A 12,067-nucleotide genomic window follows, 5' to 3' on the forward strand; every position below is an offset into this window, starting at 1 on the left:
ATGGAGAAAATTCTTGGAAAGCAACTATACGATTGCTTAGTTATTTTATTTTTTTGATTTTTGTACTTAACCATTAGGTAAATCTTATATATTGCTCATTTCCTCTTTATAAATTTTGTTTATTCTTGTTTAATGCAATTCTGTTGTTTTATAATCTCCCAGAGTTCCATCCATTCTTATTTGACTATTCGCTTATCCCAATTTCCATATGTTTGAAGCCTTTAAGCCGAAAACATCAAACCATGAAGTCAAGAATCATCAATAAATATAGACAAAAATTGAAGCTTTTTCCATTGCTACAATTAGTATAAAATTTGAAGTATAATCATTCTTCAGAGAGATTTTCTATGCTGAGGTTCAAGATTTTGCAGGAAGTTTCTCAAAATATGGAGAAAACCAATTTCAGAACATGACCTCTCTTTTTCAGTTGCTCATTTCTTGGCTTTCTATTGATATTACTTATCACAATTTGTGTCTTCAGTGCAACAGAGAGTGATTTTTATTGCTTGAAATCGATAAAAGATTCATTACAAGATCCTTTCAATTCTTTGGGCCCCTGGGATTTCAGAAATGCTATCGAAGGTTCCATCTGTCATTTTGCAGGAATTCAATGCTGGCATGATTATGATAATAAGGTGATGAACCTCAGACTTTCAAACTTAGGAATAATAGGTGAGTTTCCTCGAGGGATTCAAAATTGTACAAGCTTGACAGGTTTAGATCTTTCTAGCAACAAGTTGTATGGAACTATCCCTTCTGATATTTCAGTAATAGTTGAACATGTTACAACACTTGATCTCGCAAGTAACCTATTTTCTGGCAATATACCGCCAGATATAGCTAATTGTGCATACCTTAACTTTCTAATGTTGGACAACAATAATCTAAGAGGTGAAATTCCAAGCAGAATAGGATCTTTGCCTCGCCTTAAGATATTCAGTGTAGCCAACAATTACTTGAATGGGTCAGTGCCATCATTTGTTAACGTAAAAATCACAGCTGACAGTTTTGCAAACAATTCTAGGCTTTGTGGGAAGCCCTTGAAAAAATGTGAGTATTCTGAGGACTTTGAGGATTCTTGGATATGGAAACATATTGATTATGCTTCATTTGTCCAAGCATTTGTGGTCGGTTTAGTACTTTTCTATACATTAGTTTTAGTATTTTGCTTATTTCAATTTCCTACCAAGGCTATCAACAAGATAGTTTCATCGAACAAATGGAAGCTGAGGAGAAATGAACATTTAAGTCCGCGAAGTGATTCACCAGGTGACGAGGAAATAAGCAACCACCAGAAGGTAAAGATTTTGCTAGCTTTTCAGCTTTTCCCCTCTGCACTGTTAGCTACATATTTGTTGTTGTAGTTCTAGTTTAGTGATTGGTCATTGCAAATCCATCATGATACATATACATTCTTGACTGGAGAACTGAATGGAGGTAAAACTTTTTATTCGATGATTGATGAGCATATATGTTATTTTAGCAATGCATCCAGACAAAACAGGGGGTGAATTGTGTCTTCCCCGATTTCCCCGAGTTAAAGAACCTGATTCTTTAACATCAGTAAACTAGACACAAACTGAAAGTGAAGTGCAAAAATTAAAGTACACAAGCAGTTTTACGTGAAAAACTCCTTGCTCAAGGGAGCAAAAAACCACGACCTACCCTCATACGATTTACCTCAAGACTTCACTATCTCCAAGAGCAGTTTTAGGTTACAATTCTATAACCAAAGGGACTAAATCTAGTACCTTAACCCCTGCAATCAACTTTGAATGTAGCTACCCCTTTTAAGACTATACTCCTAGTTTAGAAAGCTAAGCAAACTTCACCATTTATCAGCTACAACAATACTTTTGACAAGTAAAATAGGTTACAATTTAGAACCAAATACTCAAGCCTAACCAACTCAAGAACTAAGACAGCTTCTTCCTCTGGAACAAGTTTTAGTGTTTGTGCGAAATAGCACGAGCCTCAATAGAAGCAATGCGGTGCTTTATATAGGAGTATCGTTGGCCGAATTATTATACACTTATTCCCCAAAATCGAAAGTAATTTGGTTAAGGAATCAATCCCACTTGGATTTGGTTTACTGATTTGCTTCAACCTCCATACAGTTTCTCCTATTTCCTTACCTTTTTCCTTTATGCAAGTGTAACAATATTTCCTTGTTGTTCACGAATTCCTTGATGCAATGCGTGTAGCCCATAAGTATAATTCTTCAAGAAATCCAACTTGCACTTGAAATCAGCTTCGCAGCTTTTGATCAACAGTCTTCTAAGAACCTGATTCTTTCGATATCTACATAATACTCTTGCAATCCATTTAGTAGCATAACCAGTATCTCTAAGAGACGTCGTTCTTTTTAGTTGTTTGTTAAGCATGAAAACCAATTTAAGCTCAGCTCAACAATACATGACAGCAACAAGCTTCTCAAGTTTCTGTTCTGTTTCTGTATGTTCAAATGATTCAACTTGCTGATTTTCAGATATTAAAGCTGGAGAAGTTTGTTACTAGAATGAATTTCATGGAGCTGCAAACAACGACTTTTTATTTCAGTAAAGAGTGCTTAGTAGGAATTGGAATGTTAGGAAATGTGTACAAAGCAATTCTACAAAATAGCTGGACGCTTGCAATCAAGAAACTCAATGTTAGGGAAAATTTGGAGGACGAGTTTGTCTCTGAGATTACAACTCTCGGTGGTCTGAGGCATCGAAACCTATTACCTCTTATAGGTTTCTATGTTGAAAGGGAAAAAATACTTCTTGTTTACAAATACATGCATCATGGAAATCTTCATGAATGGCTACACTCAAACGACGATAAGGCCAAGATTTTGGACTTCCCTCTTAGAGTTAAAATTGCACTTGGGATAGAAAAAGTCCTGGCTTGGCTACATCATGGGTATTAATTACACGTTACTCACGGAAGCATAAGCACACGGTGTATCTTGCTAGATCAAAATTTTGAACAAAAAATATCCAACTTTTGGGAAGCAAAATTTCGGAGTAAGAATGATACTGCATTAAGGTGGAGTCTTTTCCCAGTAGCTGGATATTCAGGATTAGGTTCTTACAAGCAAGACATCTACTGCTTTGGTGTTGTGCTTCTCGAGCTTGTAACAGGGAAGGAGCCACATGAATTGACCAGCTCAAGATATCTATTTGATCACTCGCCTAGTCTACTTGATGCAGATAGAGATTTGCTTGGGAAAGGAATCAATGATTTGATCCTCCAATTTCTAGAGTTAGCTTGTGACTGTGTGAAGTTTTTTCCTATTGAAAGGCCGATGATGCTGGCAGTGTATGAAAAACTCAAGACAATTTCTCAGGGTCGAAACGACCAGGTATAGGAAACTCCTTTATCAACTGCCATTTGAAGTCTGTAAGACTAGTACTATTATTGTTTATTTGGTTAGAGCACATCAATTTAATAGCATCAAAAAAGCTTTGTGTTTTTACATTGATAGCTTTTGCTGCAGCTGTAATATCTAAGACTTGCATATAATTTACAACATTGGAAAGCCATATCGATTGCATGCTTCTAAAAAAGCCTCAGCAGACTAATGCTGCACTTTATACGCATTTTTCTGAGAGTTGTCTTCAGAAATTGGCCTAAAGCAGTTTCTCAGAATATCAGTATTTTATCAAGTGCAAATATCTCATTTCAAACCATAACCATGATGTTCAAACCAACTACAACACCTGATCCCCCGTGCTGTTTCAATCTAAATTTGATCAGTTGTAATATTATATAGATGCTTATTAGATTGAGTCTATTCATTCTGTATACTAACTAAAGTCATTGCAATTATATTTCTCATAACTTTTTTCTCTAGAGTAAGGTTTAGTGAGTCAGGAAGACTACTTATTACTGACAATTTGAGGAAGATTAAGGTCATTAATTGTTAGGATTGCAAACAGGAATAATCCATTAGGCTACTTTCTAGATGAAAATGATGAATATCTAGCAAAGTCCAATTAAAAACAATGAACAACTCACAAGTTTTATGGTGTATTTGGAGCAAATGATGGATATCTAGCAAATACAAACGGAAATGTGTGAAGGAATATATGGTAAATAATTTCTCTACTCTTAATCAGAGGTTCTTTCTAGTTCGATTACCGGAAATGAGGTCACTTTTGGTAAAGAGCACTAAAGATTTTACCATGAGAATTCAAATTGTTCGAGCTAGGTTGTGGATTCTGAACACTGAATGACAAAGAAAATGACATCAACAAATGATGTCATGTTCAAATGGTGCACTGTATCTTATTTCAGTTGTACTAAAAGGTGCACTTTTTGGTATACCAGGTCTCTCTTTTGGTGATGAAAAAGGAAAGGTCCTTTCTTTTGGTTAAGCTTAAGCAATTTGAAACCCCAACTTGCATCTGTATATCCCTTTTTAGCATGTTTTAGAAAGAAGTCCAAGCTAAGACCTTTGGACTTTATTGACTTGACATGTTTTCTCTTCTTCCAAATGTAACTTGACGTGTTCAGCGTCTATTCCCTGCCATCATAATTCATAAACTTTGTCGGTCCAACAAGTTCCATAGGGATAAAGTTATTTGTATTTCGTGTCTGAGTGGAATTTCGAGCCAAAATTATAACGAGAAAGATATGAATGAGCCCAATTTCCAGTGAAGGGTATAAAATTAGATCATTTTGTTTAATTTAGGAATAAAACGGAGGACAAAGTTAGTTCCATTCATCATCAAGGGGAATCTTGTTGTAAATAGTCTAAACATAATGTATTTCCTATATCACCAAATAAAAAAACATAATTAATTAGTTGAAGGTTAAATATGCTAATTTAGTCAACTACTACAAAAATCAGGAATAAGAACTTACCAGTTACCAATACACTATATGAACTAGATTAAAAGTACTCCCTCTGTCCCATATTAGTTGTTTTATTTCGCTTTTTGAGGGTCAAGTTGACTAATCATCTGAGATAAATTGGATTAAATCAATTCAGTATTTTAAAATTTTAGTTTAGATATTCAAAAACTACACGAAAAGTACTACAAGTTTTAATTCTTCTCATATTAATACGGTGAAAAAATATATCTTAAAATGTTGGTAAAATTTTTATACAGTTTGACTTTTATAAAAGAAAAGTGGACAAGCAACATATGGGTACGAAAGGCACGAGTAGAGTACGTCTGGGTATTAGTACCACATAGTACATGAATTACTCTGGAATTGGAACCATTATACCCTTAAAACACGCTATTCGCTCTAGAACTTTATCTTATAACATAATTACCTAGTACTTGATCTCAACAGCATGACAAAGATTATATTCTACGCACCTTATCTTGGCTACATGAAACTGTGACCCTCTGACATAATCACCTTAACACCTAACAACTTACAAAACACATAGTTTATATCGGCACCTTATCGCACGATCTCCTCCTTAGTTCAAAAGCTGACGTTTAAAGCCTGTGGATCTCTTGAGTTAGCGATAAGTGGTCATCTAGTGGTTCTGCTAATTTCCTCTAACATACTGAAGACTCATTTCTTCGGCTTACTTCAAGCAAGTCTTACTTACTAGGAAAACTGGATTACTTAAATGAACGGGTTTCTAACGTACATAACTGGCATACTAGCTTTGTCAGTCTTGAGGAAAACTCTTTTCTGATAACCCTTAAAGGCTCTTCTTCTGTAGCTTGCTCTCTTATTGCTTAGATGGTTTTCTTTTTTCACCAATTTCTATACCTCAAATTTAACTTATAACACTTTGGGTTCTAACACGCCTTCGGTGTATTGAGACAGTTACCCACTTAGTAGTGCTAACTTGACTAAGTACTCAAATCGTACTTCTACTAACTCTGCTGAAAATTTCTAATTCACTGTATCTATTCAAACTTACTTACTGTGCTTCTGTTAACCACTTGCTAGCTCTGAGTACTAAAGTGAAGCATAAGGTTGTTTCTAACTTTTCCTCCTTATCTGACTCTATTCTGGGGTTGTATACTATCTTTTCTGAACTATGGACATGGATCACACTTAGGGGAATTTCATTTGTCTCAAACAAGGAATTGGAACAACTAACCCCAAACTCCCTATACACTTTCAAAATTATATCATACTATACACATCAGGGATAAATACTTAATCACATAACCTAAAAGGGAATTGTCATATCTTTTATCTCATAGTAATATCTGCCTCTTGTAGTAACTTACTAACGTCATATCTCTAGGTCTGATCTAAATAAGCTTAAATAATTTAAAACTAACCCTAAAAAAAATTCATTATCGTCTACTCATGGTTTTCTTATCCCATCAGTCCCTTCCTAGTCATGTGCATAGATCATATGGAAAAAATATATATATCCTGGAAAAGGTCAAGACTTTCTAGTATTACAGGTGGTTGGCTCTTAGGCTATTTCCTGCTCAAAACTACTGTGGACAATTTACGCCTGCTGCGGTTAACTTCATAACATCCTATCTCGTGGGGTCTTAAATATGAACCATCACCCTTATACTTTAGCTCCATGGTCAAAGAGTCCAAATAAACTTACTCTATAGGGTATATAACCTATGTGTAGTGCCATGCCGAAACTTGTTTTTAAAATGTTATTATCACCTGATAAACACACCATGCACTATTTGGTAAGTCTTGGGTCTCGAATTTTCCTTTTTGCCACTTACGCATTCGATACGATTAGAACTCGATGGAAAGAGAATGTTACTTAATGCTCTAAGCTTTATGGAACGAGTTAGAATAATTCCTAATGCCTTCATCGGAGAGCAACACATCGATAACGACTAGTTTTACATCTTCCTCATCCATTGAGACTAGGCGCATTCGGTAGAATGGGAAACAACACATGATTTCAAGTGATTTCTGAGAACACGGCTCTATTACACGATCTAGAGTTGAAAGAAGTGAGACAATCTTAAATGTCTTGGTGGTCAACTGTTTATATGTGTGGCGCACACACACATATAAAAGTGATCCCACTGGACACGGTTTCATAGACTCCCTAAGACACTTGAACCTAGGCTCTGATACCAAGCTTTGTCATGCCCCGAACCATGGCCTGGGCGAAACACGACACTCGGTGCCTTACTGCATGTGACCGAGCGAACCACATGACTTGCTGAATCATCATAAGGCATAACATGAGCGGAATGTATGAATGCATGATGAGCCTTTATAAAACGTAGTAAGTCATAATAATTAATAAAATACTTGTTTAAACATGAGTGAGGAAATAACTTGAATGAGCCAAAATGGCTATACTACTCCTAATGTCTGACATAACATAACTGACTTGTCTAGTCTATGAAACCTCTATCATGAGTCAGACTGGAAAACATACTTAGTGGAACAAGGCCTCCAGCATACCTTAGATGCATAACTAATCATAAAACAAAAGTTGACTAAACCCTGAATGAGATGGGGCTCACCAATAAGCTGATACGAATGTTGTCCTACTGAGCATATATGTCGTCCTGTATATCAGTACTTGCATCGTGAAATGCAGGCCCCCCGGGCAATAGAAAGGGGACGTCAGCACTTAGAATGTATTGGTATGTGAAGCAACTGAATGAAATAACATGGGACATAAAGTATAAAGATAAGAACTTAACGTGAAACTGAAACCTGGTTATGAGCATGAACATGAATACATATATAATATAAAGCATGAGTAAAACATGGTAGGTAGGGAGAGCATTTCATAACCGACAATATAATATCACCACGTGGGTACATGGAGTCTGGTACCTCGCCGGACTAGCAGAGCCCCCATACCTTGCCAGGGTATGAGGTGGTGTCGTGCCTGATGAATCCATTTAGTGTAAAATTAAGGTATCGTCCTATCTAGGCGGAGCGATCCTTGTCCTACGGTGGCTACGTAGTTTCAGGCTATCTGAGCCTTCTCGGTAATTCGTACAAATCCCAAAAACATGAACATAATATAGTTGGCTAAGAAGCCCATGATTTTCGTAAAATAACTTGTATTTAGCATGTATATTTCTTGTATCATGGTATGAAAGTAATTATATGATTTAATTGCATGAAAACTTGTAGACATATAGGATATTCATGAAATAATCATTCTTAGTCAAAAACATGCATGCAAGAACCCATGGAATACAAAATATGGGTTTTCATGGATTACGGACAGATTCTCAATAATCATAATGAGTATCAAGAACACAATGATAGAATAATAGCAATTCAAACATAATATAGTCATAGACATGGACCTAGGGTTATCATGAGCATAATATAGAATAGAAACCCTAGTTTTGTAAAGTTTCATACTTTATGGATTAGGAGGCGTGGGGAAGAACAATGATGTTCCCACACGTAGATAGTAATTCTACATACCTTAGTCGCTTCAAAACTTGAATTAAAGACTTGAGCTTTGAAGAAGATTTCCAAAATCTTGAATTATTGAACCTTGAGATGGGTTTTCTTGAAAACCCTAGTTTAGGAATGATGATTTCTTGTTTAGATTATTAGAGTATATGTTAGAATTGAGTTGGAATAATCAGAGTAGGCTTACCTTGGTGTTCTTGATGATGGAGGAGGGTAGGAGGTCGTTCTAGGGCTTGAAGGAATGAAAAATAATGATTTGAACTGATATGGACGAATATATACTGTTCTGGAAAATTGAATGTTACGTCCAGCAAAATACTGGCCGTATTTTGAAATACGGTCCGTATTCCGTATGGACTGCACTGCGTCTCTTCAGTAAAATGGCCATAACTCTTTGCACAGATGTCCGTTTAACCGTCACAATATACCGTTGGAAAGGTATTTCAAAGCTCTACAACTTTAATCCAGTAAGTTTTTCCAAATTCCAAATAAGTTTAGAAATACGGGCCGTATTTTGAAATACGGTCTGTATTTAACGATGTAACCTCTAAGTGTCAAATTCCAGAATGCTCAGAAATCTTTGGTACCAGTTTACGACTTGAAATATGGTCCGTATACTGAAATACGGTCACTGTTCATGGGCGTGAACCACCATCTTACAACTGAAGAGGAAATTTCTAATTTCCACATTCTTTATCTGGTTTTCTAAGTCTAGGATCATGGTCAAAGCTTAGGTTAAAGGTACGGGGTGTTACAGAATCACCAGAGGGAAAAATCAAGAATAAGTCTTGCCTATAAAGGAGACGTCCACCATACTAATTTTATTATGAAATATGTGGTTGCACATAATTAATTGGTGTTCCGGAAGAGCTAATGTGTTACTACCCGGAGGAATGAAATTGTTCAGAATATTGGGCTTGTAGTAAGTCTCAAAAGAAACTTATTAAGTTTCAAAGGCAATGAATTATATTGAGTCTACAAATTATGGGAAGATTTAATCTTCATGTTACTACATGCAGAGCGGGTTATAAATAATTATATGAAAGGTTACCCGACTTTTCCTCCTGTTTGAACTACACAAATATGGGCATCATGATGGAATCACATGCGATAGTAAACTAGAAGTTTACTGAAACAAATATAAGTTGGCATGACTGGTTGGTCATCCCGGTTCAAATGTTATGTGAAAATAATTGAGACTTCACGTGGTTATATATTGAAGAAATAAAATATTCTTCAAGAATTCTCATGTGCTGCTTATTCTCATGGTAAATTGATCATTGTACCAACTAAGGTTGGGATTGTATCCCCTGATTTTTAAAACATATAAAAGGTGAATATGGGCCCGTTTACCTACCATGTCGACCACTTATTATTATATGGTATTAATAGATGCATCCATGGTTGGTCACATGTGCATTGGTATCTTGAAATTGGAATGGGCAAGGTTGTTTGCTCAAATTAAATTAAGAGCACAATTCCAAACTATGATATTATGTTGATAATGCTAATTTATACCCAAGTTGGTTTAGTAGAAATTGTATACCTTCAATTATAGCTAAACCATTCTTTATGAGAATAAAACTCCCAAATGAAAATTTGGTATGAGATGTGTTGTTTAATATGTAGCAGCACTTGTACGCATCAAAACCAACAAGGTTCCCCTATATGGTTGTTTTCAAGGACAGGAACCAAATAATTCCCATCTAGATATTTAATTGTGTGGTATATGATTCAATTTCTCTACAACAACGCACAAAGATGGATCCTCAAAGAAAATTGAGAATATATTATTAACTATCTGGAACCAATCACAGGAGATTTAATTTGTTTGCGATCAGATTTGGTGATTGATGTTTTGACGAATAAGTTTTCTCAATATTATGGCCAGTGATGGAGCTAGGATCTTTACTAAGGGAGTTCAAAATATGAAAAGTAAACACACGAAGAAGTCAAAGGGGTTCAACGTCTATTATATTATACATAAAAAATATTATTAACCATGTATAAATAGTATAATTTCCCGCCGAAGGGGGTTCGGATGAACACCTTTGGCCCTTCCTACCTCCGCCCTAATTATGGGGGAAAAAATAAGCAGCAGGAAAATGAGACAGATTGAAATACATTATCACAGTCTTATATGGGTTCTCGTAAAAATCAGTGAGATCAAGATGTTCGAGAGATCATTTATTTGCAAGATATTGCAAAACAATTATCAGACGTATTATTGACCAAAAGCAAATTATATATCATGATCTTCAACAATACAAACTATAGCTGCTACATCTTCAAATCATGCAAAAATATTAGCCATGAAGCTATTCGAGAATGGTTATGATTAAGATCATGACTCAATATATTTTGCAACTGCGTGGTCTTTCTTTGAAGAAAGATTCTGACAATATTGAAATAAGACAACACTAGTTGTATAGCTCAATTGAAGGAAGAATCCATCAAAGAAGGCAAAACAAAGTACATTTGACCCAAATTCTTTTTCACACATGATTTTCAACAAAATGGTGACATAGATGTTCAACAGATGCGGGCGAGTGATAATCTTGTAGATTTGTTCACTAAAGCATTACCAACATCAACCTTTGAGAAGCTAAGATACAAGATTGGAATGCGTCATCTCCCAAATATCAAGTGAAGTTTCTATCAGGGGGAGCAACGTACGCGTTGTACTCTTTTTTCCTTAGCCAAAGTTTTGTCCCAATTGAGTTTTCCTACTAAGATTTTTCATGAGGCAGCTAGCACTCAATGCGAATTACAAGATGTGTGTATTCTTTTTCCTTCACTAAGAATTTTTCTCACTGATTTTTTCCTAGTAAGGTTTTAACGAGGCACATTATCTATGGACATCCAAGGGGAAGTGTTATGAATACAATGAACTAAAGTGGCTGTCAATTTAATTCTTAGAGATCACATACATGATTTGCTTGAATTCATATGTATGTATTTGATATGTAACTTCATTCTTGCCTTTAACGATGTACTTTATAACTATAAATAGAGCTCTTTTGACTCACGGATTGTACACTTGAAATAAGAAGAAAAGTCTTCACCTCCTCTCTACATCTATTGTCTCTATATATCTTGTTTTATATTATTTCATTTGCTCTCAATTTACAACGTTCTTCAATTTATTTTCATTTTTCTGCAGTTATTGCCACTAAAGAAAATGACAAATTTGTGACGGACAAATCCGTCACAAATCATTGATTGTGACGGATTTGGGCCAAATTTATAAAAAAAAATTATTTAAGAAAGGTTGATCCGTCACAAACCCGTCAAAATTCTGTCACAATTTGTGACGGAATTGCTCCGTGTCAAACATTTCGTCACAATTTTGACATTTTCTTGTAGTGCAAAGATCCAATTTATGTCTATTCATTGTCAATGTCAATTGGAGAACATTGTTGTAACTCTTGTTGATTATAGTGGAGCTTTTGTGGGCCGGAGGTCCCGTGGATGTTTCCTCTTCACCTTTAAGGAGTTTTACCACGTAAATTTGGTGTCTCTTGCAATTGATTTATTTTTGCGTGCTTTGCTATTTTATTGTTAGTATAGCTGCTGTCCGGATTTCCGTTTGTGCTAGTGTTTATTGTCTTCTCTTGGTTCAAATAGTGTGAGAAGTTTTGACTTGGGTATTTCTTCCGCTGTTATCTCGTCTTGCAATTTGGTTATTGCTTGTTTCTTCCCAACAAAATGTTACATGAGGATC

At 35.6% G+C, this 12,067-nt stretch overlaps 1 pseudogene; it reads left to right on the forward strand.

Annotated features, from left to right (window-relative positions):
• The first annotated feature begins 386 nt into the window (after positions 1-386).
• On the forward strand, positions 387-3,379 carry LOC132601921 (probably inactive leucine-rich repeat receptor-like protein kinase At5g48380; annotated as a pseudogene).
• Positions 3,380-12,067: the final 8,688 nt, after the last annotated feature.

Source organism: Lycium barbarum, chromosome 7 (genome assembly GCF_019175385.1).
Source record: "Lycium barbarum isolate Lr01 chromosome 7, ASM1917538v2, whole genome shotgun sequence".
Taxonomy (NCBI): domain Eukaryota; kingdom Viridiplantae; phylum Streptophyta; class Magnoliopsida; order Solanales; family Solanaceae; genus Lycium; species Lycium barbarum.